The sequence below is a fragment of the Maylandia zebra genome, linkage group LG3 (assembly GCF_041146795.1).
Source record: "Maylandia zebra isolate NMK-2024a linkage group LG3, Mzebra_GT3a, whole genome shotgun sequence".
NCBI classification, from domain to species: Eukaryota; Metazoa; Chordata; class Actinopteri; order Cichliformes; family Cichlidae; genus Maylandia; species Maylandia zebra.
The window spans coordinates 58,233,137-58,260,711 of record NC_135169.1 but is presented as its reverse complement, the minus strand read 5'-3'; the positions used below and the strand labels follow the sequence as shown (position 1 = coordinate 58,260,711).

Here is a 27,575-nt window from a genome sequence, read left to right as displayed (position 1 = left end):
AAACAACCCAAACCTAACCGACAGAATCAACCCATCACTAAAACAACAACCCCAAAAATCTTAATCACAGAAAAGTTTTGCCTCAAGTTCTTCAGTGTCCTGACAGTCTGAGGTCAACTGACATAGTCTCACCTGCTCAATACACAGAAAATCTTGTTAAAAGCTGCACAGTTTTGCACACCATTGATATTCTCATTAAGCCCTTTCTAAAGACGTTATAACCATCTATCATCACTAAATTCTAAATTTCTTTTCCAAATCTGGACGACTGCACGTAGTCACAGACCTGACCACTTTATTTAATTATCCTGTCTGTTACCAAGCCTTTCTTCTCACACAGTCACAGTGTGTGTTTCAGTGCAAGCTTCACTCATCCAGTCAGACAGGAAACACAAGTTCTCCTTTTTCTGTTCCTGTCCCCAGTCATTCAACTCATTTGCATACTGAGTCATATCTCAACGTCCCTGAGTTATTCCTCAACTTCAGGGTTTAAGTGTGTTACATTCACACTATTTTAACACTGATGAAAGATAACAAGCTGATTTTCATTGCATGTGTGTTATTAGTCAGGTTTAATCGATGTCTGTGCAGTGGAGCTGCAGATCCACCAGGACATGTTCTCAAAGCTGCCTTTCCTACACATTTCTCTGCTATAACTGGATCATTTTTAACTACTTTGATATTAGTCCAATGATCTTTGTATCACTTTTTCTTCACACTAAGTGACTTGGACAAGATGATAAACAGACTCACATGCTGAAGATGTTGTCTAATCTTCATGAGCTCTCTTGTATTTGTAAGTGTTAGTAAGGTTAATACATTTTCTGCTTGTGTGTGTGATTTTGTGTATGTTTCTTTTTGCAGTGTTTCAGACTCCTTCACAATTTTCCCACTTAAGCAGTCAGTTTTCTTTTCCCCAGGTTTGCTAACCCAAATTTAGATTTCCCACATTAAATAACAGCGTTCCTCTGTGTTCTCACCTACTGCTCTCACTCCTTTGTCCTCTCCCACTTCAACAATCCAATAACAGGAAGTTCTCTTTCAGCTTTGTCCTGCATTCTCCACTGTCGCTCTTTAACTGCCGTGTTATTGCTCTTTGGAGCTGCATTCCTCGTCTTCAGTTAAGAGTGAGAGCTCGCTTGTCAGGTTTAGTGACACATGACGCTGTAAACAATTCAACCAGAAACTTGGCCTGAAACACCAGAAACACCAGAAACTCCAATTTTCCATTCATGAGTGTAAGCTGGTCTTCGTTGCCTCGATGTGTTTTTATAATCAGGTTTAATTCATGTATCCACTACAGAAGGCAAGGCAAGGCAAGGCAAGTTTATTTGTATAGCACAATTCAACAACAAGGTGATTCAAAGTGCTTTACAGAGACATTAGAAACAAGAACAAATAAAAAGCATGATTTAAAAGGCCTAAATACCGTGGCTATACATTTATAGCCCATAATTCTTCGGGTTTCGACAGCGATATTCTCCTGGAATACCTCGTTAAACAGGGTATTGCTCCGGGTGTAACAATGAGAGGGAGTCGTGTCGTTCTAATGTATGACAAATCCTATGATCAGAGATGGATGGACTCATTTAGCTCTCTGCCTTCTGCCTTGGGATTCGAGGACCTTGAAAAAGGCTTCTTTCCACACACATTTAACACAAGGGCTGACGAATTCTATGTAGGTCCTTATCCTGCTCCGTCTTTTTACGGGTATGAAAAAATGTCTGAATTTGAAAAGGAGAAATTGATGACGTGGTACAAGCCTGCCTGCAAGAAACCATTTGATTTACAGGCTGAAATGCGTAAGTACTGCATTAATGATGTCGAAGTGTTGAGAATGGCTTGTAAAATATACCGCGAGACCTTGATGGAGTGCACACAGATTGATCCATTTTCACACGCCACCCTGGCATCATACTGCATGGGGATTTTCAAAACCTTGTTTCTTCCAAAAGACACCCTGGCACTGACTCATCACGGTGCGCATGTTGATCAGAATAAGACATTTTCAGACGTGTCTCTTGAATGGCTTCAATACGAAACAAAACATTGTTATCAAGCATGCTCTCAGAGGCGGTGAACAAAAAGTAGGACCTTATTTTGTGGATGGATTTGATGCTTCCAGCAGAAATGCATATGAATTCTTTGGGTGTTTCTATCACGGTTGTCTCCGCTGCTACCCGGAGAGTGATGTTAACCCTGCCGCCAAGCTGTCATATGGCGAGTTGTATCATGCAAGTTGTGAGAAGGTGAATGCTCTAAGAATGCATTATGGTCTTAATGTCGTGGTCATGTGGGGGTGTGATTGGTCATCATTAAAGTCGACTGATCAGTCAGTCAAGGACTTTATGCGCAAATACAAAAAGCCTGAGCCTCTGGACCCTAGAGACGCGTTGTTTGGGGGGAGGACTAATGCGATGAAACTGTACCACAAGGTTGATGATGGTGGAGATGAAAAGATCAGATACTATGATTTTACAAGTCTTTACCCCACTGTTCAGTGCACGAAACATTATCCAATAGGTCACCCTCAGATCATATCCAATCATTTTGACAGAGTTGAAAATTATTTTGGGTTTGTTAAGTGCACTGTGCTTCCTCCAAGGGGTCTATTTCATCCGGTTCTGCCCTACAAGTGCCACAATAAGCTGATGTTTCCTCTCTGCAGAACGTGTGCTGAAGAGCAGCGCCAGCACAGTGATTGTGTGCATGCTGAGAGTGAGAGGCAACTGTCAGGTGCTTGGGTTTCCTTTGAGCTTGAAAAGGCTATTGAAAAAGGGCATCATTCACAGATGCAGAGGAACATTGCACTGTTGGAGTTGTTGTATAAATCCCCACCCAGCGTACGGAGGAATATTATTTGTAATGCAAGCATGGATTTTATTAATGCTCTGTGTGAGATATCGCTCAATGTTTTGAAAGGTGTTATCCCGCTGACTGATCAACAGTACAGACAACTAAAAAAGAAAAAAAAGTAATCAGACTGTTTGCAGACAAAAAGGTCAAAATGTTGAAAAAGAGAAGATCCATCAACCAATCTGGAGGATTTTTGCTACCGTTATTAGGGGCTGCCATACCCTTCATCACCAGTCTTATAGCAAACAGGTGAAAATGGAGCACACACAGAAAATGTTGTTGATCCCGCAGCATCAGTTGGACATGTTAAACCATCAGCAGCAACAACATACAGGCTCCGTCAGACATGTAGAGCAAAACGAGCGAGACAAAGCTATGGTTGAAGTGCTGCAGCTGCAGATTTGGATGTGTATGAGAGGCTAAAAAGTATTCTGCCATTTTTCAGAGATACCGTTCACTTGTGAAACAAGGCATGAGTGAAAAAAATGTGCTAACACTATCTTTGCCTTCTGAAACCAGTCAGGATGCATCTGACCGCCAAAGCAATGTTGGTGGCGACAGACAAAAAGACATGTTTGGGATGAGATTTTGTCCTATATGGCAAAAAGGAGCAGAAAAAATGCAGAGCTTATTTTAACAGCGCTCACTCGTGCGTCGGGAGTTTCTTGGAATGATAGGGTGAGATTATTATTGACAACCAGAGAATCAGAGGTTTGCATCTCTATGATTTGATCCAAAGTGCAACAGCAACACGTAGAGCAACAGATGTTTCATGGCCTGCAGGGTGGTCGACATTTTTAAAAACACTCGCCCGCTTAAATGTTCCTCTGTCTGCTTTTCCTAATGCTGAGGTGAGGAGGACTATTAGCCAATATAAAGGCGACACTGGCGACCCGAGTGTGGAAACAAATGGTTTGCACAAGAAGCGGTCACTGAGCGATCAAAGCTTATTTACCACACATAAAAAATCAAGGCAGAGTAGAAGCGGGTGGATCGATTTTTAATGAATTTTAAAATTATGTTTGTTTTTCTTATTCTTGAAAAAAAGATCATTTACCCTCGCATTTGTTTCCCTTTTTATATACTACTACTTATGTGTTTTTTTCTTATTTATGTCTATATTGTTTAGTTAAACAGATGACAGTTTTCCCCTTTTTACTACTTTTTGAACTCTGTGCTGATGTTTAAAGATTTTATTATTACTAAATAATGTTTTTAGCAATTAGGTGAAAATAAATACCAGATGAAACGATATTCTCTTCTGTTATCTTTTATTATTTGTTACTTGAATCAGTATCCGCGCTGCACACAATCAAAGTTATTTTCAAAACATGCAGAAACAGGTCTTATTTTGTTAACAAAATGACAAACCATTGCATCGTTACAAACAAGGTTATCACTGTACATATTAATTAGTCTTGAATAAGACGCTCCTTTTTGGACATGATATAGAAAAAGCACACAGTGTTGTCCGCAGGTTACCGAAAAGTCCTTCTGAACCTGTCTCCCAGAATACAATATCCGAGCGGTGTTTTTTAAAAGAAAAAAGTTTTATCTCGGGTGAAAACTTATCAGGTGAGTTACCGAAGCTGTCAAAAAAGTGCCCTTGCTTGTCTTTTGTGATATTGAACGCCAACCAGTGCTTCCCAGGTAAGTCTGATGGATCTGTATTCACAATGCCCATGCATGGATATCTGATGGGCTTTGTTGGCAGCTGGTCACATGCTAAGACGCCTAGAAGATGAGCCCTGTTACTAATCCTTTTAACAATGCTGGTTAGTTCTATTGTATTCATTTTGAATGTTTAGTAGTCGTCCAGCAGCACTTGTCTCATATTAGATATTTGGATGACTGAATCAAATACAGAGTAACACACCAGGTTCATTGTTCGGGGTAGCGGATTTCTGAAACGGGTTTCCAGCCTCACGCTCCCTGTTTGAACTAATGATACGTTCCCTGAATGTCCTTCATCAGTTTTAAAATTAAATGGATTACGTGTAAAAGAACCAGGATAAGCTTCGTTATCCACGAAGGCGATGATGACAAATTTAGGCAACCTGCCCATAAATAAATTAGTTGATATTCTTGCCCCAGCAGGTGTGGAGAAGGTCTTTAAAGAAACTCTGTCTACAGCATATTTTGCATTTGCATGATGCAGCGCCTTGCCGTGTGCCAGCCTGACACTTGGTGAGACACTGATTCTTTTCACAAATAAGCTGGCAGAGACGATTTTAACTTTATACGCGGTGTTAGCTCCAGTCATGACAGCAAATTCGTCTTTAGAGCGCACAAATTTCAGCGACAGATCGATTCCATTAAGTAATAATTTTTCTTGAAAAAACAGGTCTGCGTGTGCTGGAGCAATCAATTCAACAATACTGCTATTTGCTGTATAAGTACCTCTGGTCACCAGACCCTGGCTCTCCCCTTCTATACATGTATCATTCATGTGCGAGGCTGTGTCTGTACAGAATAAAGCGCTGCTGAACTGTGTGTCTAAAGTCTGCTTATTATAATTGATAAGACATTCTATTATGCCTCTGTATGGATACGTGTTGGATGATTGGCTGATCAAGCGATCCCCCAAATTTACATCTACCTGACTAAATAAGGTGCAACCTGGATAATTAACAAGTCCCACGTTTGTGTCACGGGGTGGAGAGGGACAAGTTACCTAAGATATTTTTATTGTGCATGTTTGGTTTTGTTTTTACTTTCTTTAATATTTTAATATTGTATAGTGTTCTATTCTTGGTTTTATTGCATGTTTTATGGTATTCATCGGTGACTTGTCCTGGAAAGTCTCCGCCCCTCCTTGATTATGAACCCGACACACCTGTGAGGTCCCGGGGGCCAATAAGAGTGATGGGAGACGAGAGAGAGGAGATTGATGGTGGAGTGAGGACTGAGAGAGTGAACGGTATCAGGCGGTGGCGGTGCCACAAGCCCAGACGGGCTGGTGCCGGTTGGTGTGCCACAGGAAAGCGGTGGCAACCGGAACAGAAACATCGATAGGGCGGCGAGACGCCGCCGGGTTTTCCCTTCTTCTAAGGCGGCTAGAGTTGGCTAATGCAGGCACCAGCGCGCAGAGGCACCAGCGCGCAGAGAGCAACAGTACCAGCGCAGAGAGCACCAGCGCGCAGAGAGCAACAGTACCAGCGCAGAGAGCACCAGCGGAAGCCACGAGACGGCTGTGCCGATTTCCAGTTTTAAAGAAGCGGCGGGCGGAGTTGAGAGCTCTGCCCACCCGGGCATATCGGGGCGTGAGTGCGAGAGGGAGGCGAGGACTCCGCTGGTTCCTTTGGTTATACCACCTGCTGGATTTCTTAGCTCCCTGGGACTTTTAGGTCGTGGCGCAGGCCACAGGACTTTTAATGTTATGCTTTATTGATTTTTACTGTTACCCCTTGGCCAAGGTTGTTTTAATTCATTTTACATTTTTAACTATTTAAATATAATAAATTATATTTTTAATCTTACAGTTTAAATTGTGTGCTTTCCCTTGGCGGCTCCACTGCTCTGCCCGTTTTGAGGAAGGTTTCCTTCCTTTAAAAAAAAAAAAAAAAAAACACAAAACACTGTGGAAATAAAATCAGCCTTTCCGCTCCGTTACATAATCATCCCTGCCTAAGTTTGTGCCGTCAGCATCTGTGATTCTTACTCGTGTGTAGATATAGGAATCATTTAGATCCAGGTAATCCTCTCCGGACGATGAGATTTAAACTGATTGGACCTCCGTCTGTGATTGCAGAAACTGGTGGAATTTCAATAAAGGTCGTTTTCTCTATGGACGTTTGTGTGTATGGGACAGTAAAAAGATCGAGCTCTGTTTTTAGACATTCTCTGATTGGTTGTGTAACAGAGCCATTTAGAAGATGTCACATGCTGTAGTTTTTGAACGACTGGTTCTGGGTCTTTTCACTCCGCGTGGTTGTCTCCGTTTGGTGGCTTTCCTGGCAGGTTTTGTCGTTTTACGCTTTTTAGGTGGCGGTGTATCACGCATGCGTGCAGTGGGAGGGGTCTTAGAAGGTTTGGGTGTATACACATACAAGCTGTTGCCATCCTGTTTAGTAGATGTTGGCTTGGTTATGTTGGATATCACATCAGACACTATGCCTGATGCTGCTGTTTTTAGGTGGGGTTTGACTATGCTGACTCCTTTTTTAAACAACGGTACAGCAATTCTAAACAGGCTGCGGAACAAACCTCCCAGACCTGCGCCACATTGCGTGCTGGTCCCAATATAACCATTCAATTCGCCACCAGCCTGATTTAAATAACATCTTACATATTTTGCTTCATCTGTGTTGTAGACAGACATCCTTATTTTTTACAAATGGTGTCTTATGGGTCGGAAGTGGAGTTTGACAAACACCTTCCCGTATAAAAAGGGTATGTGTTGATTTTGGTCGTCTATCAAATCAATTTCTGTCATCGATTAAGGATTTCGAGACCGGTGTGTAGTGTGGGCTGTCAAATTGAAGAATGGCTTCCCGACGGTCATCGTCTGTTATATTTATTGCTCTTAATAGCCGCGCATGGGCGTCACCCACAAGCTGGTAATCAACGATATCTGCATAAATAAAAATGTTCTATTTTCCGCCGTATACGTCTGCAGGATGTGATGCGTATGTGTTTTTATAAAGAAGTACAAACGGGTCTTCTGATTTGAATCCTAAGATTCCTGCCAGTCTCCCTCTAAATGTGAGAACTGTGCCCCTAGGGCCCATAACACTAACATAGTTACTAACTTCACTGTATTGTGTTTTAATGTCGGTGTTATGTTTTAATGTTTTATTATCTGCGCCACAGATGCATAATGCCCCACAGACAGCTCAATCACGGTTATGGACAATGCTCCATCTTTGACTGGATCATAAATTTCCACTCGCGAATCTGATTGTGGAAAAGACAACCATAGTCTTGGGTATTGAAATTCTATAACACCGACCTCATACGGTTCATTTAAAACAATAGGTGTTATAACCTCAGGATAAAAATGCTCGGAAACTCAAGTGCCTCTTTTTTTCTGCCAAGTATTTTCTCTATTTTAAACCTTTTGTTTTTGTCAATAGTCACCTGCTGTATCTCAGGTTCGTAAAATACACCTTTCACTGCAGCTCCTGTGAGATCCTCTAGTTTGTATACGGGAGGGTCTCTTCCTAAACGCTCCTTTATGGTAAAGTACTCGTCTGTGTAGGTCTGATGGTAACCCTTTCAGAATATGCCTCGTAGTTTAGATATTCTCTCTGTATCGCCCACATTAAATTTAAAAGTCACCGGTTTTTGGGGTTTCATTTTGTACAGGGTGTTAAAGACTGCTTTCTCATTATCTTTGCACACCTCGGTGGGGTCATTTTGATAGAGCTGTGATAAGACAGGTTATAGGACTGTACAAGATCTTGGATCACATTAACATATCTTGGCCAGTTAACTGATGTTAAGTATTTCCACATTTTCCCCTTTAAGGTGCGGTTAAAACGCACATGATTTCATTTCACTAAAGGTTGAAAAATGTGTGATGTTATGCTGCTCCATTAGTTTTTTAAATGTTTATTATAAAATTCCTTCCCTAAATCTGTTTGGAGTTTTTCAGGCACACGGCCCTCTCTCAGAATATCACCAAAAGCCTCAGCAACAGCCTGTCCTGTCTTGGTTTCAAGGCACCTAACCCATGCATACTTAGAAAACACATCTATGCATGTCAATAAGTACCTAACATTATCATCATCCGCAGAATATTCACGCATGTCAACCAAATCAGCTTGAAACTGTTTGTCAGTCCCGTTAACCAAAACTCTATTTCTGTATCCTTGCATTTCTGTATCCTTGCATTTCTGTGTCCTCTATCCTTGCAGGTTTATGAAGAGTATATGTGTCATCTCCTTTTAAAAACGCTCCACGTCAGGTAATGACGGCTTTAAGCCTGTTGCCTCACTGACAGCGATACGGAGCTTCTTTACACTTCCTAAACCCCCTGGGTGTGCAGGGTTGTGATATATTTTTCTCAGCGTGTTTTCCATAATCACTCTGACCAAACACAAATACAAATGACCAGAAAAAAGTGTTAGCATACGTTTTTATTTCATTTTCTGTGTAGTGCACAGTAAGGTTTTTATAACAGATGTACATTAAATCTTGTGTCTCCCAGACCAGTAGTTTCCAATCATGTGGAGCAGCGCTGATTTAACTCCGCGGGTGTGATGATTGGTATTTAGCAGGTATCCGACATTCTCATCAGTGGTGCAAACAATGTGCGGCACTGATCTCAGTTCACACAGAAGACGCTCTGCAGTGCTGATGATTTGTGCTTCAGCCTCACTGACACTGTATGAGCAAACAAACAGACGGATGGCCGGGATGAATCGGGGCGTCCGGAGCTTTTCCATCACCTCATCATAGCAGGTCTCGAAGAAAAACACAGGCAGCTCAAACAGGCAACTGTGTTGTAACTGGCTGGGGTGACCGGATTGGCATCCATAACATATCTCCTGCACATACTCATTCAGTGCCGTCGACAGCAGGTGGAAGGTTGCGAGTTTAATGTTGAGTTCCGTTTCCTCAGACGGGTGTGATCCTGCAGAGTCCTGTGAGCATCCTGGAGAGGGGGGCGGAGTCGGTGGGGTCTGGTGTTAGAGTGAATTGTTAAATGTTTGTCATTTTTATGTTTACCATTTGTACATTGTTTTAACTCTGATGAAAGAAATTCCACTGTCCTTCCCCCCAGATTCTCGAGGATCAAGGTGGGGGGCTGTAGTCTTTTATCACAGACACATCCTTGTGCTTCTTTTGATGTAACCTTCCTGCGTTTATGACCCTTTGGTCAGCAGGAGGTCTGAGACACACACACACACACACACACACACACACACAATGCCTTGTCTGGGCGTGGCTTTGTTCTGACGTGTTTTGTGTGAACGGTCTCTCAATAAAGGCAGCAGGAGGAGGAGGATCTGGAGGTCATTTTCATGGTGGCCTCCCTTGCGCAAATAATCGATCGATCGACTGTCTTGTTTTCTTCATGATGAATAAGTCTCTAGAATTCGCGGGGCTTGTGGAAACACAGATCCAACATCTGGATTAGCAGTGCTGGAGGGGGAGACTCTGAGCGGTCCACAACATGGCAGATGTTGTCTGTAAAAGAAATCCACACATTGCATTTTTAAAAAAATATCGGGTATAATGCCAACGTCTCTCACACAGAGACAACCTACCATTTGGTTTTTTTTGTTTTTTTTCTGTCCTCAGGGTTTTTGGCCTCAACATGGCAGAAGGTAAACCAATCTTCGGGCCATGTGCGAGCCGATCATATATACAAGACGCGTCCTAATATTCTCATAAGAAGAGTTGTTTGTATGTGCTAAAAAAAACAAGCCTCAGAATGAAAACAAAATGAGGCTAATTAGTTCTTTGCCTTATATAGTGTACAAAGGTTGCAGCCTTGTTCTATCATGGAAATGTTAGTAGACTCCTATGACTCACAGAACATTTGAGCCGACCTGGTTTTCCATTTTAGGATGAAACCTCTTCTCACCCACACTCTGCTATTCATCTCTGTTTTTATGTTGCGGCTTTTGAGCCGGGTCGTAACACTGAAGATTACAAAGATCAACATTAAGACCAGTCTGTGCATTCAAAGCAGTGACAGAAAAGAGTGTGGGGCATTAACCCCCACTCACTGAAATGGCATCCAAGATGCCTTCATAACTTTAAGAAAAGGAAAGAAAAAAGGCAATAAAATGTAACTCTAGGAATCACTCATTTCATCCACCTTTGCCACCATTTTCCACATTAATTAGAAGATGAAATGAATCGATTAGCTCAAAGAAATTCCACTGCAGACGAGTGTTTTGGTGGTTAAACTGCAAAGCAAGCCACGCACATGGTGCAGGCCACTTCTGTGGGCTCTATCAGGGATTTATGTGACTAGTCGACTAATTGTCACTAGTCTGTATCAGACTTACCAGTCGTTCAATCTAATTGTTAACATTTTAATTGATGCCCAATGCTGGTACATTGTGTTCTAAATGTTAGGCAGCGATCTACCACCAGATGGTGCACTGTTGTTGAGAAACACCATAAATCTATTAATCTACCCTGATCTTCTTGTTAACACTGAGATCGCAGATACACGCAGAGGAAATTAATTTCCTGAGAGGTGGAAAACCTCTCCTTTAGGAGAGCAGTTAAGTCAATGGGGGAGGGGCTCAGAGTAGAGTCACTACTCCTTCACATCAAAAGGTGACAGCCACCTTGGCCAGGAGGCTGTTCCAGCTGGGCACGTCCTACCAGTAGGAGGCCCCAGCATCCTTGGTCATGCTAGCCAGTTTACATCTATCAGCTGTGGTCAGGAGTAGTCCTTCCTGCTGCCCCCACAACCTGACTAGAAAACGGCTGTATAATGTATTACCTGAATCATTCTCGCCACACTTAGACGTACTTTTAGATTCTCAAATGATTGTCATATTTTAATAGAACATCTTTTGTAGTAACGCATTTTCATTTGTATTTAACAGAATGTGATAAATGGTTTAAGATACCTCTGCGTCTAGTTTGACAGTTTCTATTAATCAGTTCTGAAAATCAACTCAATATCTGAATGTTCCTTAGTTTTACATTAGTTGTGTTAAGGTTCAAAATTGAGGAGGGAGAGTACAAACAACTCTTGGTCCAGAGGGTCTTTGGTCAAACAATGATTTTAATGAACACACGTGTGGGAAGACACTCTGTACGCAGACAGCCAGTAGTCCTCGACTTAATCAAAGCATGAACAGATATTTTATAGCATCAGGGTTTGTTTACTGACGCCCCTTCATGCGTCACCGGTACATTTTATACATAGATCAGATCAACATCACCATGACTTTTCACCTAGAAAATCATCTTCTATTTTCATGGCTTGGTACTTTCCGTTCTTATCTTAAAATGAATTGTTCCTCTTTCTTGCCGAGACAACAAGGACGGTTCCTCTAAATAAATTTAACTAATGTGTGTGTATGTGTTGACCTCACGGTTTCAGTTCTGCAAAAGGCACACTCTGCAAACCTGCAACTTCCTGTCAGCCTGCAACTTAGTCTTTCTGAAAGACACACACTGTTCAACCCCTGAATGCAATATAAACTCCAGATTATATTATTAATGCAATGGTAATAATGACAATTATTTAACAATAGCAGTAAAATAATTTCCCTGCTCCACAGTTGGTTAGTCTAATTATTTCCCCCTCGATTAGTCGACTAGTAAATAAGACGCCAGGAACATCCCTACTCTTCAGACAAAATGTGAGGATGAATTACACACCAAGGTATTAAAATGGATATGGAGTATGGCTTTGGTTTACCATAAACAGCTGATGTAAGGACATCATTAATGTACTCTGTCCAATGAACACTGGAAACAAGACTGCACTGACCTTGCTGGCAAACCTCAATGAGTTCAGAGTTTCCCCAAAGCTGTCGGGCTCCGGAGCAATGTTAACAAACATCAAGCTGCAAATAAAGACATCCAAAATTAGTGTCACAATCTGAAGTGATGAGATCAAACGCTGTTAAATATTTTTTGGGGATAAATTCCTTCAGTTTTATGTGTCGTCATTATAAAGATTTGTGATGTCAACAAACTCACGTTTTGCCGTTTCCCCCCCAAACATCCCTGAAGGAGGTACGTGAGCTTCGAGTTCCTGTAAGCTACGCAAGTCTCCTGGAACACAAAGGCCAAAAAAATCATTAATACTGTAAATGTAAAGAAAGCAGGTGTGACATCTAAGACTACAGAAACTGCAGCTGCAGACCTTTTTGGCCAGAGCGGCGATAACGACGCCCAGGTTGGACAGTGAGCTGTTGATGGCGGTCATCTCTTTGAAACGGTCACCCTGAGACTGGCTCTTCACCATTCGCTCACTGCCAGCCAAGTCCACCAGGCACAGAGTGGCTACACACACAGAGAAAACCAACTCTTATAGGAAGCAGTGATCCGTTTTTCCTTCCATTAAAGGTAGTTTTAATACTTTACAAAACACTTCTTTTAGCGCTCAGGGGCTCAAACATTAACGTTGAGTCATCAGAGCAGATTTTGCACTGGTTACAGTAACAATAACTAACCAGACTAAATATTATAGATCCAAAAAGAAGAAACCACATTCCTGATGCTGGTACTTCCAGTGTGATTATACTCATGTTACGACCCGGCTCAAAAGCCGCAACATAAAAACAGAGATGAATAGCAGAGTGTGGGTGAGAAGAGGTTTCATCCTAAAATGGAAAACCAGGTTGGCTAAAATGGCTGGTGCCACCAAGGCAAAGACTAGTGCACTGCCGGGAAGCTTGCCTCAGGTATGCTTTTATCCACACCTGACTAGGTGTGGCCAGTTAGCACCAGCTGAAAACACTGAGACGATTAGAAGCTGCAGAGGGACGTAACATTCAGTATTGATATTTGTAAATGTAAACTATGAGGATTTATTTATTTTTAATTCTTTTCTTTTTTTTTCTTTTTTCCCTCTTTTTTTCTTTTTCCAAATAAATGTCCCGATTGAGTAATGAAACTAACCCAAAGGAGAATTCTAACAATATTAGACAGGCCATTCAATATGCTTTATCGTGGACAACTCGTGGCTAAAAACCCCCCCCCACACACACACAAACCTCTAATCAAACATGAAAACGGATAATCCAGCTGAAGCTTCAGACAGCCGTCAGACAGTGAAACACTGCCATCTGCTGGACGCGAATAACAAAGACGCTGCTTTGACGGGTGAGGGAGTTTCAACAAGTCTGCAACGACTCAAGCATCAAACTACAGAACTATTCTAGCGGACATGGTGCTCTAATGACTGCTTCATTAACGCAGGTCAGAAAGGATCAAACATATCAATAAATCATAAAACACAAAACGTCTCTTATTGCCCAGGGCTCAGGAAGTGAGTGTGTTCCTTATAGCCTATTAAACCTTAGCAGGTTATTTTGATGTGTTACAGATGAAACAGCTATCCAGTAACATTCAGCTACAAAAACGCTTTTTTATAATTACTTTTTTACAGCTTCGCACTTTTACACAAGTTTTATCATCAGTGTCACAATGGCTGCTGCTAAAATTGAGTACAAGATATTTGTTGGCCTGATTAAAAGGTCTTGATGCGTGCTCAATCATCAGGGAAGTAAATCTCCAAAAGTTGATTCTGTTCTTCTGGACGTAGCGTTTTCAGTCAGAGAAACCAGCCGACTGAAGGAACAATGGGCTGGGAGGTCAGTTCCTTAATCATGATTATGCAAATTCTCATGACCATTGATCAACAACCACTGATCAATGGTCCTGAGTACCATTCACAGAGAGTTGGAGAACGGCTGCAATCACAGCATTGTAAGATGGTGACAGATGTACCCTTAGGCCCCCTCCTTGATTCAGAGAGGGTCTTTCCCTTTTCACGTAAATGGCCTCCTTGACTCCGCCCTCAAACCAGCGTTCATTGCAGTTATTGTTGACAATCACATTGTATCGTGTAACCATCCAGCTCACATATTCAATGTAAATGATTTGTTGAACTGAAGACATGATGAATGTTCCTGCATTAAACCACATCCAGCCTAGTGTTCTCACTCTCCCTAAATGGATCTGTTACATTAGTGATATGTGGGAGTTGTGTTTCAGTCTTTTCCACATGAGGACATTTACATTTAGTTTTTGCTTTACTGATGAGTGGCTGGTTAACCTGCAGTGGTTGAAGCATGTGTCGGTCGTCTGGAAGAGTAGGTGTAGAAGACGTCTTTAATGAATGTAATGCTCTGAAGGTGTCAGTGATTACTGTGAATTCATTATAAAAGTGGATTTCAGTGAATAAAGTGAATAAAGACAGGCCCTCATGGTGACGCTCAGGTGTCCATAAAGTGTAACAGGAGAGCTTTGTCATACTTTCAGAGATTTTACATGAGCCAGTCTTTCAAAAATTACATAAATAAATAATTCATTCATTCATCCACAGGAAACACAATGCTCATATCTGAAAGTAAACTCTGATATATATCCCCGACTAGAGTTACTACTAAATAAAGGATCGCCCCAAAATGACTAAATATATAAAGACACTCTCCAGAAGAAGTTAAAGGGATTTTATTTATTGTACAAGCAATATCTTCATAAGAATTACAAATTCTGCAGACATATTACCTTCTTACTGAACCTGAACAACTCACACACAGACGTGTCTGCTGCTTATCTTTGTTCAAACATGATGTTTTATCTTCTCTTCAAAACACATTACTCATCTTTCTGGCATCGTGTTACATGAAAACACCTGCATTCTACCTGTGTCATTGTACCACAAAGACAATGATTGCAACACTGTGCTTGCAAAATAGAAGAAATAAGACGACCAGCAAATACATAAAAGATGGTAAAAGTGATTCCATCTTTGTGTCTCCTCCCATTGTTTCCCCAGTCTGTCTAGTTCCCATATTCCCAGGACACCGCTGGACAACAAGTGGGTATTCCAAGACTGAGAGACAGCCAGAGTTGGCAAAAGATCAGACATTCTCCACTTAAGTAGAAGTAAAAATACTATTGTTCCAGTGAAAGTTAAAGTACTGATTCAACTTCATTACTCAGCTAAAGCAAAAAAGTACAGGCTCGAAGCGCTTACAGAGAAAAGCAGACAACAGAATACAACAGAATGCTGATGGCGGCAGTAACACACACTTGGAGGAGAGGCTCCAGCCGTCCATTCCAGCCCTATCCCTAACATTAACTCTAACCATAACTTTAACCTTAACCCTATCAGGTCTTGTTTTACAAAGCGATTCATGATTAGAACAAAAAACACATTTACACATACCGATGATTTGTCACATAGCATCGTTACCTGTTGGGATGAGAACGTGTTGTTTCCAGAGCACCACAAATTGGGGTGTCTGTAGCTCAGGTAGAGCAGGAAACCTACTAATCAGAAAGTTGCTGGTTCAATCCCCGCCTGCTCCAGCCTGCATGCCAAATATCCTTGGGCAAGACGCTAACCCCAAGTTGCTCTCCGATGCATCCATCGGGAGGATGAATGCGTATTAATGTTAGATAGAAAGCACTTACAGAGAAAAAGCATAGAAAAAAGTGAGTGCATGAATGAGGCAAGTTGTAGAGAGTAGAAAGGTTTTATACAAGAACCAGTTCATTTACCGTTATATTTTAGTTTCATTTTCAGTTCTGTACTTTTTACATGTAATATTGATTCATTAGATTGACTACATGCATTAGACCTAACTTGCTGACAGCAAATTTAAACAACCGTAATAATTTATTTTCAGCGTCTGAAATATTTATTTAGTTTGTTTTTTGTTTTCTTTTTGGCTCCTGATATTAGTCAACTACTATTTGTCAATGTTGAACTAATAATGAATCTAAGAAAAGCTATTTGTCACGGTTGGCCAGCGTCAACCGTGGGGATGTGAGGAAGGAGGAGCCAGGCACGGAGCTCTGAATGCAAGCAGTGCGTTTATTTACAGTGAATGGAAAATAACAATAAATCCGCAGTGCGTTCCCGACTCCCGTGAAATGTCCTCTTCCCAGTGCTAGTGTTCCTTGTCTCCGCTCCTCAGTGTCTGAGCACCCCGTGCTCGCTGCCCTCTCGTCTCCACGCTTCTCCTGGGGAGATAACAAACAGGCAGCCGTAAGACACATACAATGCGGCAGACTATCCGTACTGACTGGCCGAGAGACTAACGTGAAGTCACGCAATGATCCAGCGTCAGAGAGAGCGCCACCGCATTCTCAAGTAGTTCCTCTGACAAGGCTTGATCAGCTGTGTGATGGTCTTCAAGTGTGGCCAACCACCTGGCAGGGCCACACCCACCAGGCCTGAAAGTGCCTGTAAACGGGTGCTCTCAGAAACTCCGGCATCCACACACAAACACAGATATACCTGCAAGCAGGGAGAACGAGGGACAGCACACCAAAAACACACATGTCCATAACTGCTGGGTCGTTTAGACTCCTGAGCTGTGCACGAGGGGTCGAACACCCACTGGAAGGCCGGGCACTGGTTTTCAACCGTAATATACCTGATGTGCTCAGGTAACCTGTAGCGCCATGAAACCACTGTCACACCAGGGCGCATAAGAAATGATGCTTTAAGAGACTGATGGGATCGGGCAGCAGGGAAAACATCCACAAAATGCTACTTTCAGTTTGACTCCCTAAGACTACCTAAACTAAGTAGAGTCATTACATGCTTGTTAAAAGCAAACTCTCATATAGTTTTTAATGTGCTTCTTTCATTACAATGACTAGATAAAGAATGTGGCCCTGTCTCTATTTAACACTGGCTACCCCAAAATGTTTCCAAACCTACAACCGTAACTTTCACTGAGAGATTTTTAGATACGGTTATTGAAGCTGTGGGGTTAATTTTTTAAGTAACATGAGAGAGAGGCAGCAGCATACTGTTAGATTATAATATTATTTTATGCCATGTTATACCCCTAACTAAAGATTGTGAATTATTATGTAGTTTTAGTTTGCAGTATTCTCCTGAATTAGAAGAAGCTGATAACTATTGCATTAGTTAAACTGATTTGCATTAAAGTAGACTGCTGATTTATTGTGGATGAATGATATTGTTTTATGATGCATAATACTGCTGCAGAAAGCCATCGCCTTATTTGTCTGATTAGAAGAGAACAGAGCATGCTGGAGTTTTCTGCCCCAACTCAGCAGGAGCAGATAAACGGGGAGCCAAGGTCGTAGCTTAGGCGCCGTGTGAGAGAAAAGCATGTGAATGTTTAGGCTTTTATGATAAGGTGGAGGCACCAGAGGCTATAAGAGTTTGAGCAATGCTCCACCATTTTGAGATCTGAGGCTGTCTGCATACGGTGTCCATCTCCCACGCGTGTGATCATTAAAATCATCGTTTGACTTAACCCGGCCGGACCAGTGTTGTTATTGTGGTTTTTTTCTCTTGTCTCTTGTCTCCATCCCCATATTTTGAACCATAACAATACACACAGAGCATCAGTGATAGAAAGCTAGGCTAACATAGGATAGCTACCTGTTCAAGGAGAAACATGTATAGGCCCATCTCAAGTGCCAGTGAACATCTAAATGATTCAGGGAAGACTTTGGAGAAAGTGCTGTGGGGAGATGAAACCAAATTCCAATTATGTGGCTTTAACTGACCTTTTGAAATAGGAGTGTGACGCAAAAAATAGCATCCCCGCAGTCAAGCAGAGAGATGGAAACATTATGATGTGGGCTACAGGACGACTTAGTCGGGGTTCCAAGCAGTCAGGAAATGTGACATCGTCAGACTGCAGGCCACGGATTGGCTCGTCAGTCGCGGCACTCAATGAGTCATGAGACGGTGTCTTTCACTAAAATCAAAACTGCAGTTTTTTAAAAACCCTGCAACAAGGCAAATAGCTGCACAACACCGTGGTTTCCAAGTGTGACAAAAAGCCACAGATACATCATTCACACATTCACACACTGGTGATGGCAGCTACATTGTAGCCACAGCTGCCCTGGGGCGCACTGACAGAACATTGCAGAACCTTCAGCACCTCGTATGAAAAATATTTGACTGTGTGCATGCTTTTAGCACTGTTTGGATTTGAGAAAATCTAAAATAAATCGAAATTTGCTTTTAGAAGTTGTTTTATAAAGTTCAGTGGTATATTATGCATACAATAGGACATCTATTTAGATTTACATCTTCCACAGAAAAAACTGCACATTACTGAAACTTAGTATACTGGACTTTGTTGTTGTCCCACACAGGTTCAATTTCGAGTGGTAGATGGCTCAGTGCTCAGTCAACCAAGATTTTATGATAGTGGGCACAATGAGATAGATAAGCTGCTTGTAAACAGTACTTTTATGCTCTCTTTTTCCATTTGGATAAGAAAGAAAGAACCAGGAAACAAAGGCAAACAAATAATCTGTGCCTTTATCCCAGATTCACATTATAGGAACAGCTGCTCAATGACCACTGTAGTCTTTGCTTACAGCACTTTTATCTAGATCTATGCAAAGTGATCCACTACACCTACTTTTACAGTTAAATCATTTTATGAGCACTGATGCCATTTTAATCTGAGTTTCTACTCAAATACAATCAGTAAAGAAAAACACAGTCTGTGACGTTTGTTTTGAAGGAAAAGGTATTCCCTGCAAATGTTTATCTGTGTGAGACTATTCAGAAAACAGTCATTTTGTTTTATAGGTGAGGCTGTGGTGAAAGCGGCGATGAAAACGTTATTGGTAGCGCCGGGTGGTATCACGCACCGCTCGTTATAGCTCCACTGAATTAAAGCCACTTCCTGTTTTTTGGTCTTTAAAAAAGAGACGTGTTTAAAGACGTACTGTCCTGAAAAGACGTAGTTAAAAAACTGACTCGGCTTTCTGACCAGAGTGGTCTGAGTCATGTTGGCTCTCTGAGCAAACTTTCCCCAGAAACTGTTGAGACACAATTTCGAAACTTGTCTTTTGGCCGGATTCACCTCTATTTTTGACGGGTCTAAACGTATGCCCTGATGCCTGTGGTACTCTTCCACGTATTTGTTCCTCTCATCCTCGTCGCGAGCTTCCGGAGGATAACCGGAGGCTTCCTGTTTGCCTTTGAGAAAAGTGTTAATATAGCCGGCGAAAATATCGCTGCTGCGACTATCAAAGTGCCAGACCTCTGTGATTTTAGCCACTCTGTAACCTAATTCTAAGGCTTTGTTAAACTCGACGGTGACCCAGACCCCGGTGAGAGCTCTGGCCTCGTCGTCGAGAAGGCACGGACCGCTTTGTTGATTAGTCTCGGCGCAGGTGCGACAGAGGGAGAATATTAATTTACCTCCGGGGGTTTTGTACGGTAGAACGGGGAAATAGAGCCCGCGCGGCGGGTAAACGGTGGCTCTGATCAGCCCGAAATAACTGCGAGGGTCTGCAAAATTCTCTCTGATGATTTGGGGGTGATGCAGAGGGTAAGCGCGCTTGGCGTTGACGTAAGGGTACAGGGATGTGACGTCTACGTAATACACATTTTCTCCTGGCGAGGCGCTGTAACGCAGCCTCAAGGCCGAAGTGCGGCCTCCGTAAAGTCCCGAGCGAGGAGACAGAGGTTCCGGGACTTCGTAGCTCCGCATAAAATTTATAACCTCCTCGTTCGATTTTTTCATCTTGTTCCATTCGTGCTCCCACAGAGTGACCGTGCGGACTCTGTAAACGTTTCTCAGCTCCCGGAGCCTCGCCTCGGCAGAGGCGTGCAGGTCCCCGTAAGGAGCGTGGGTCAAAGGGCAGATTTCCTCAGGCCTGTAGCATTTTGGACAGCCGTGATAAAAGCATCCCAGAAATTCCCACACCCACTTTTCCCCGTTAATCAGCGCGTATCCGTCGACAAAGTACGGGCCTATTTTTTTCTCCCCGCCGGTTGTGAGAGCGTGTTGAACGGGAATTTTCTGAGAGTGAGATACCCACTCCAGCCACTGAATGGACGCGTGCGAATAGGCTTTGAACCTGCGCCCGTAGTTGTCGGGCGAGGGAATGGCCAGACTGTTTTCGGGTAGGAAATTGGTGAGAAACACTTTCATGCAGGCTGAAGCTATAGTGACGCAGCTGAAAGGGTCTACTTTAGTTTCGCCTATAAAACCGTCTCTGAACTTTACGCACGCCTCCCTCAGGATATTAACGTCGTTTCGGCAGTAATACAGGGACTCTTTTTCAAAGTTAAACACTCCCCGGGAGGCCTCGCAGTGCCAACGCAAAAACTCTGCCCGTTCGGGGAGTGACATGCGCTCCACCCCGTAATCTGAAGGAGGAGGGTACGGACCCGAGTATTTTAAACGGTCCCACGAGCTGAATTTGTGAGGAAAAAATCCCTTGGATTTGTCCTCGAAGCCTAAAGCTTTGGGCATAGCGCTGAGACGCATGGTGAGAAAAGAAAGCGAGTCTATGAATTTGAGAAGGAAATCGGATTCTGTGAAACATATAATTTTACTGCCTTGCATGATGAGAGAGGGCGTCATCCCACCCCCCACCAGGTGACTTAGAATTAAATAGCTGTCAAACCCTTTCGCGTTGTGCGCAACGAACGTGGTCTCTCTATATCTTTTCCTTCTGTATCTTTGGAGAAACTTTTCAACACAGTCTACACCGTAAGCGTGCCACTCTTCTCCTTCTAGAGATTTTGTGCACACTAGGTAAGGGACGTGCGCCCCCTCCCTGTCTGGGAAGGTTTCAAAGTCATAAAAGATTATGGAAGCGTTATCAGAGTTTTCATGTTTCAAAGGTTGGATGTAACACAGGTGTTGATCGTTGTCGGGAGGAAGCTCCGCGCGACAGATTTTACATCTGGCGGCTGTGCACCTGTGCTTTCCGCGACGGGAGAGGTGCTTGCAGTCCGGACATTTATACAATTGTTGACAAACGCTGAGGTCTGAACCGGAGTGAATTCTAGGTTGTTTGTGCTTTATATAACACGCGCGTGTGCGACATGATCTGTTACAATCCGTACAGATTACAGAGTCCAGAAAGTGAGAGGGGCATGCGGGGTCAAAACAGAGGTTGCAGCGGTTTTGACAAAAGTGTTCCTCTTTTTTATAATACCCGCGGTGACATTCGTTGCAAATGTACTGGATTCCTAAAAATGTTTTTAGATTTTTTATTCCGTAATAGTGATGGCGGAATAAGAATAAGTACAGCGGGTGACGTGTGTTCGGGTAGTCTGTTTCGATTAATGAAAGAGTTCTGTCCTCGGGCGGGCGGTAAAACACGACGATTTTACGTTTTAGTATTTGTTCGAATTTACCTATGTCGGTGAGAGTTACCTGAGTGCGATCGCTCAACCCCGCTAAACGCTGCAGCTCTCTGCCGCGTTCCAGGGCCTGTTTATCTGTGAAATGAGGTTGAGTGAGGTGAATCAGGTTGATGGCAAAACACAGATTATCGTTTTTGTTTTTTACCACGTACAGACAGCGACGCTTTTTGACTAGAATTTCATCATCTAACATTTTGTGAATCTTTTTACGCGGGTCATTACTGCCACCGCCTCTAGGATTTCTAATTACTTGCACAACAATTTCTAGGGGAGAGCCTGCGACGATCGCTCCGTTTGATTGTATCAGCCTGGCTAGCAGGTCCTCAAAAACCGGTACAATGTTTTCAACGCTTTCGTCGTCGACGTTAAAAACAGAGTGATTTCGCGCGTGCTCGCTGATGATCTCCAGTTGAACCCGGTCGTTACGACTAACTTCCGGTCTGACCCTATCTGCTAGATCTACAAAATTATCCCTGACGTCGAGGTAAAATTGAGCGAGGTCGCTCGCTTCATCCGGAGAGGGAATGTTAAATACTCGCCTTATTTCGAAATTATTAAAATGTTCGCGGCGAGTCACCGCATCGTTCTGTACCCGAGATCCTCCTCCTTGTTGATGCTCCGCAGGCCGGTCCTCCTCCTCCTCCTCCCTGGGCTGCTGATGATGATGATGCTGCTCCACCTGCACCTGCTGCACCTGCTCCTCCCCCTGCTGCTGGTCGTAGAGCTGAAGAGCATTTTCTATCGGCTGCAGAGGGTCAAAGTTCAGTAGACCGGCAAGCCGTTCGTTTTCAATGTTTTGAAGGAGGACCTGCAATGCGTTTTCTAAAGGTTGTAGTGGATCGTTTGGTGGTGGGGCTATATTGTTTTCTATCGGTGGGGCTAAATGTTCATCGTTTCTGTTTAATTCTGCCACGGCTTCCAACAAAGCCTCAGGGATGCTGTGTTCTTCCGACATGATTTTCTTTATTTCTTAATTCACAGACTTTTACATGCTTTTACTTTACAGGTCCTTGTGTCTGTATATCGATGCATATGTGCGAACTGTTATGGCGTACATGAAAGCGAGGTTTTCAAGGATTCTCTTCTTATGAAGCATCCGTCGAGCTGTAAGAAAAGACGGACAGAATGTATTTTTAAACCTTACATTTTTTATTTTTATTTTTATAGAGCAGAGAAGTTTAATAGGATCGATTCATCCCCCCGTCAATTACCTCTCAGTCTCCTGAGAGGAGCTCTCAGTCTCCTGAGAGGAGGAGCTCTGGACGGTTCCTCCTCCTCCTCCTCCGCCTGATTTTCTTCCGCCTAATTTTCTGTATCGGTCTCTGTCGGGGAAATAAAACAGAAGAGATTTAAGAAAACAATCTCCTCCTTCCTATTTTTCGAGAATGAAAAAACTTTTTATTTACCTCGCTCCTCCGCGCGATTGTCTGTAGCGGCGGGGGTTTGTATAGGTATATCCGCAATCTCGGCTGCCGAGAAATAAAACAAAAAGAGAAAGATTTAATAAATAAAAACTTTCTAGCACACTTTATACCACTCCAAGTCGGGAGGGGCGGTATAGCACACTCGGATTACTCCGTCACATCCTGATATTTATCGAAATGACGGATATTGCATCATATTGTTTACCTTTTGGTTTAAAAGGTATTTTCCTGCAGTTCTCCCGGTATGCGTTGACGAAAATAACGTCGTCGTCTTCTTCTTCTTTTCGCTGCGGCGGGGTCTGTATATTCTCGATTACCTCTGTCGAGAAATAAAGCAAAACTTTTTAAAAATCTGCTCCGGGTCGGGAGGGGCGGTATAGCACACTCGGATTACTCCGTCACATCCTGTTATTCAACAAAATGGCGGATAATGCATCATATTGTTTACCTTCGATTTTAAAACTTTTTTCTCCGCGGTTCTCCCGGTATGCGGAGACGAAAATAGCGCCGTCTTCTCGTTCTTCTCTTCGACGCGGCGGCAGCGGAGGTTCTGCGGGGGATATGGCTTCTAATTCGCCGTGGAAAACGGCCGGATTTTTGCTGTTACTCACTGCACTATCGATTGCTTCTGTAAGTATCAGAGCATGGTTAAATCAAGTCTATCTAAACTTATTTAAAAAATGGTATATACTTATTTAATCGTACCGTAGTCCACTTGCGTGAAATCATTGATGTAGAAATCTAAAAGAAAGTAATCAAATTATTGACATCTCTGTTGATATATAATTTAAAGTCGTAAAGAAAAAAACTTACCGGGGTGAGGTATGAACAGTTCTGGCGAGATGGCCCTGGCGCTCTGATCGGCGGCGTTGTTTGAACGGAATGCTGACATAATATTCACAGATTCTTCCTCGCGATTGGTAGAACTGTCACAGTAGGGCTGAGCAGATAGCGACTCCCCTCCCGTTTCTTCTCTCATTTTATCCTAGTCTAGCGAAGCATCTGTTTTTCGCATCTTTCTCTTGACAATACCGATAGTTAGAGAGGGTTGTTTTTTTTTGTTGTTTTTTTTGATTGCCTTCTTGCGAACGCCGTCTGTTTTCCACATTCTGCAACGGTAAAATATGACTTTGAGACGGATATTTGTTTTACCAAATGGACAATTGCTGTTGACAAAACTCGCCTCATGTTTGACTCTTTCCCACAGAGGGGGGTGCTTTAATAAACTTATTCGAATATGAGCTTTTTTCTCCACTAAGACTTGTTTTATGGGGAGATGTAAGAAATTATTTACCGGGTTACAAGCAATGATAATATCGGATGTTGACTCCTCAGCGTCATCATTTTCTATCTATTGAGAAAACTTATTGTTAAAGTATTGAAAAAAAACTCCTCCTTGGCCCGCGGGGGGTGTGTGTGTGTGTGTGTGTGTGTGTGTGTGTGTGTGTGTGTGTGTGTGTGTGTGAGTGAAACAAGATCGCCTGTCGCTGGTTTGTTTTTCAGTCTCTCAAAAGGAAAAGTAGTATTCACTAAGGGATAGTTATTCGTTTTTACACATAGGCAGCCTGTAGGTTACAAGCGGATAGAAAGTTCTTCTTTTCATCACAAGCTATGGTGTATCTTAAAGGTTTTTTAACAGCGTCTGTATTATAGGAAAATAAAATACTATTGAAATCTCTAAAGGAAGTCACTCTTTATTTCCATTACAAACGCCGGTGCAGCTTAAGAAAGTAAAATTACATCCGCTCTGTCTCTCTATACATCACAGAATCATCTGCTGCATCACCGCTGTGCTTAGGGAACATGACGCAACAGGTCTGAAAATGACTAGACACTTCCGGAGTATTTCCGGTAGGGTCATAAGGTCCGGATCGAGGCCTTCCATAGTAAATATGTTGTATTTGAATATGTCATATTCAAAGCCTTCTTCTTTGGGAGAGCAGATCTCATCGGACACAGGAATGCTGCTGGGCTGCAGAAGGAAATCCATCTTGTGTCTGTGCCTTAGAAATTGTGACGGACTCCACCTCTCTGCTTTTTTATTCCCCTCCAACAGATGGCGCGCTTCCGGAGGTTTCCCCCTCCCTCTAAAAACTTTTTTTCCCAACAACAGATGACGCGCTTCCGGAGGTTTCCCCCCTCCCTCTAAAAACTTTTTTTCCCAACAACAGATGACGCGCTTCCGGAGGTTTCCCCCCTCCCTCTAAAAACTTTTTTTTTTTCCCAACAACAGATGACGCGCTTCCGGGGTTCACCCCCCTTCTCAGGATGCGATTCGTCACGCGGGGGGTTTCCCACCCCCCTTCTCCAGATGCGATTCGTCACGCTCATTAAACGCTTCCGGGGGGGAGGGGCGGGAGGTCAAAAGGTCGTGATTAGGGCCATCAATCACTTCGGATCAAATTTTGTCATAAGCTGTATGGTATTAACTCTCTCGTGTGGACAGCAATGCTGCCTTGAACAGTACCGATGTTTCAGGGCTGGGTGACGTTGTTGGGTGGGACATCTACATCCTGACATATCAAGGTTACTTTACTTTTAGGTCAATTTGCTTTACAGAAAAATAATAGCATTTGTCATCAAGATATTTATATGACTGCACTTGCTCAGGTTTGTCCGGATTTCAAACTGTTCTAAAAGTCTTTTGATTGAAATCTGGGGCTGTGTTATTGAAAGAAGCAGAGAAATCGATGAACTGAAGTCCTTTACTCTCTACATGTTTGACAATCAGGTGAAGTAGAATCAAAAGCACGTCCTCCACTCCTCTATTGGGCTTATGTGCAATCTGCATTGAATCAAGCTGAAGTTCAGTGTCTTCCATAATCACATTTCTGATGATTTTTTCAAAGACTGAGGTGAGGGCAGCAGGCCTGAAGTCGTTTAGAACTTTTGGACGACTAGATTTAGGACCAGGAACCACAACAGCTTCTTTCCAAAGAGAGGGCATGAACGATTTATTCAGAATAACCTAAAATATGGGACTGAGTTGTCTGTGACGGTTCTCAGTCATCCAGGTCATTGTAGACTAAGGAGCTTGCAAAGAAAAGCGTCTGGACTTCTTTGAGTTGCTTGAAGACGTTTCACCTCTCATCTGAGAAGCTTCTTCAGTTCTAAGGGTCAGTTGGTGGGGAGTCCCAGATTTAAACCCAGTGGGAGTTTCCCCCCAAAGAGGGACAAAGGACCCCCTGATGATCCTCTACGTAATCACATGAGCCAAGGTGTGAAAGCGGGTGGGGGTCCTAATCAGCCAGGGTTTCGGGTGAGCTCATTGTGAAACCTGGCCCCACCCTATCATGTGATTTCCTGAGGTCAGATGGCCCAGGATGTGAGTGGGCGTTAAGGTGTCTGGGGAGGGAACTCAAAACTGGATTATAGATTATTTATATTATATATTGATATTATTTATCTGAATATTTATTTATCATAACTCTGTTTCTACACTCACTTTATATGAGTGCTTGTTGTTTCTTGTATATTTGCTGCTATGACAACTCAGTTTCCCTCCTGGATTAATAAAGTTTCTCTGATTCTGAAATACAGTGAGCCATTATATTTGTAGTTTCTAACTAACAATATAAAGGCTCTGCAACCGATAGTGCCACAGCACATCCCACTGGCAGCTAAAGGAGCTTTTATACAAAGGACTTTGTAATTGAAGCTTTATTTATACAGGTCGGCTCATTGAGACTCAATGTCTCATTTACAAGAGAGACCTGTTCCAGACACACATATTAAAATTACAACAATAAGAGAAAAGTTTGTGTAATGTACTCAGTCACATTAAAAACGAGAACAAGTTCCCAGAGATGGTTTCACAAAAACATGTGTACGTCTTTTGAAGTCTGCAAGTGAAATCAACGGAGAGCCTTAAATCCTTCGGTTATGTTTTCCATGAAGACGGAGCAGAAAAGGAGAACGCCTTCTTCCCAAGCTCTGCATGAACTGATGGAACAGTGAATGTAATGATGTCCTGAGACTGCAGGCTGTGACTAAACTGTTTGCCTAACATGTACTCTGATGAATAGGAGGCAGTAACCCAGAAACAGATTGATAGATAAAATGATACTAATGGACCATCCTGTGTAAGACCAATGAGGACCAGTTAACCAGAGAACACAGAGTATAGTGGTGTTCTTCTGTTGTAGAGAAAGATTAAAAATATAAGACACTGGCTCAGCTATGATATTTGCAGCCAAGTGCAAGAAGGAAGGAGAACGATTGTGAGGACGAGTTTCTGGTGTTGGGGCTATTCAAAGCCTTACAAACCTCTTCTACTGTGACAGGTGTGAAGGAAAAGGTATCAGTAAGCAGGAACTACGAGCAGAGTTGTGTGCAAGAGGTTTACCATCAGATACTGTGCTGAACAAAGAGCAAGAAGCAACAAAGTGTTTGTTAAAGCAACATTTCAGTTTTGTGTGACACAGGAGTGGAGTCGATATTTAAGTGAGGAGGAAGCTCTGAGGAGTCACAGCTGGCAGAGACACTTTATAGTTTGCCAAAACCTCCTACGGTCG

General features: G+C 42.7%; 1 protein-coding gene and 2 long non-coding RNA genes across 3 annotated transcripts in view; all 3 read right to left on the bottom strand.

Moving 5' to 3' along the window:
* LOC143416853 (ribonuclease inhibitor-like) overlaps positions 1–27,575 on the bottom strand; it is a 264,095-nt gene that overhangs the window by 225,932 nt on the left and 10,588 nt on the right. The gene's annotated exons all lie outside the window — the stretch shown is intronic.
* On the bottom strand, positions 9,760–13,193 carry LOC143416879 (uncharacterized). Its single transcript, XR_013097137.1, has 4 exons — positions 12,647–13,193; positions 12,481–12,555; positions 12,269–12,344; positions 9,760–9,990 (listed from the first exon to the last, which is right to left on the bottom strand). It is a non-coding gene; the product is annotated as an uncharacterized LOC143416879 (long non-coding RNA).
* LOC143416878 (uncharacterized) lies at positions 23,044–23,623 on the bottom strand. Its single transcript, XR_013097135.1, has 3 exons — positions 23,510–23,623; positions 23,267–23,380; positions 23,044–23,106 (listed from the first exon to the last, which is right to left on the bottom strand). It is a non-coding gene; the product is annotated as an uncharacterized LOC143416878 (long non-coding RNA).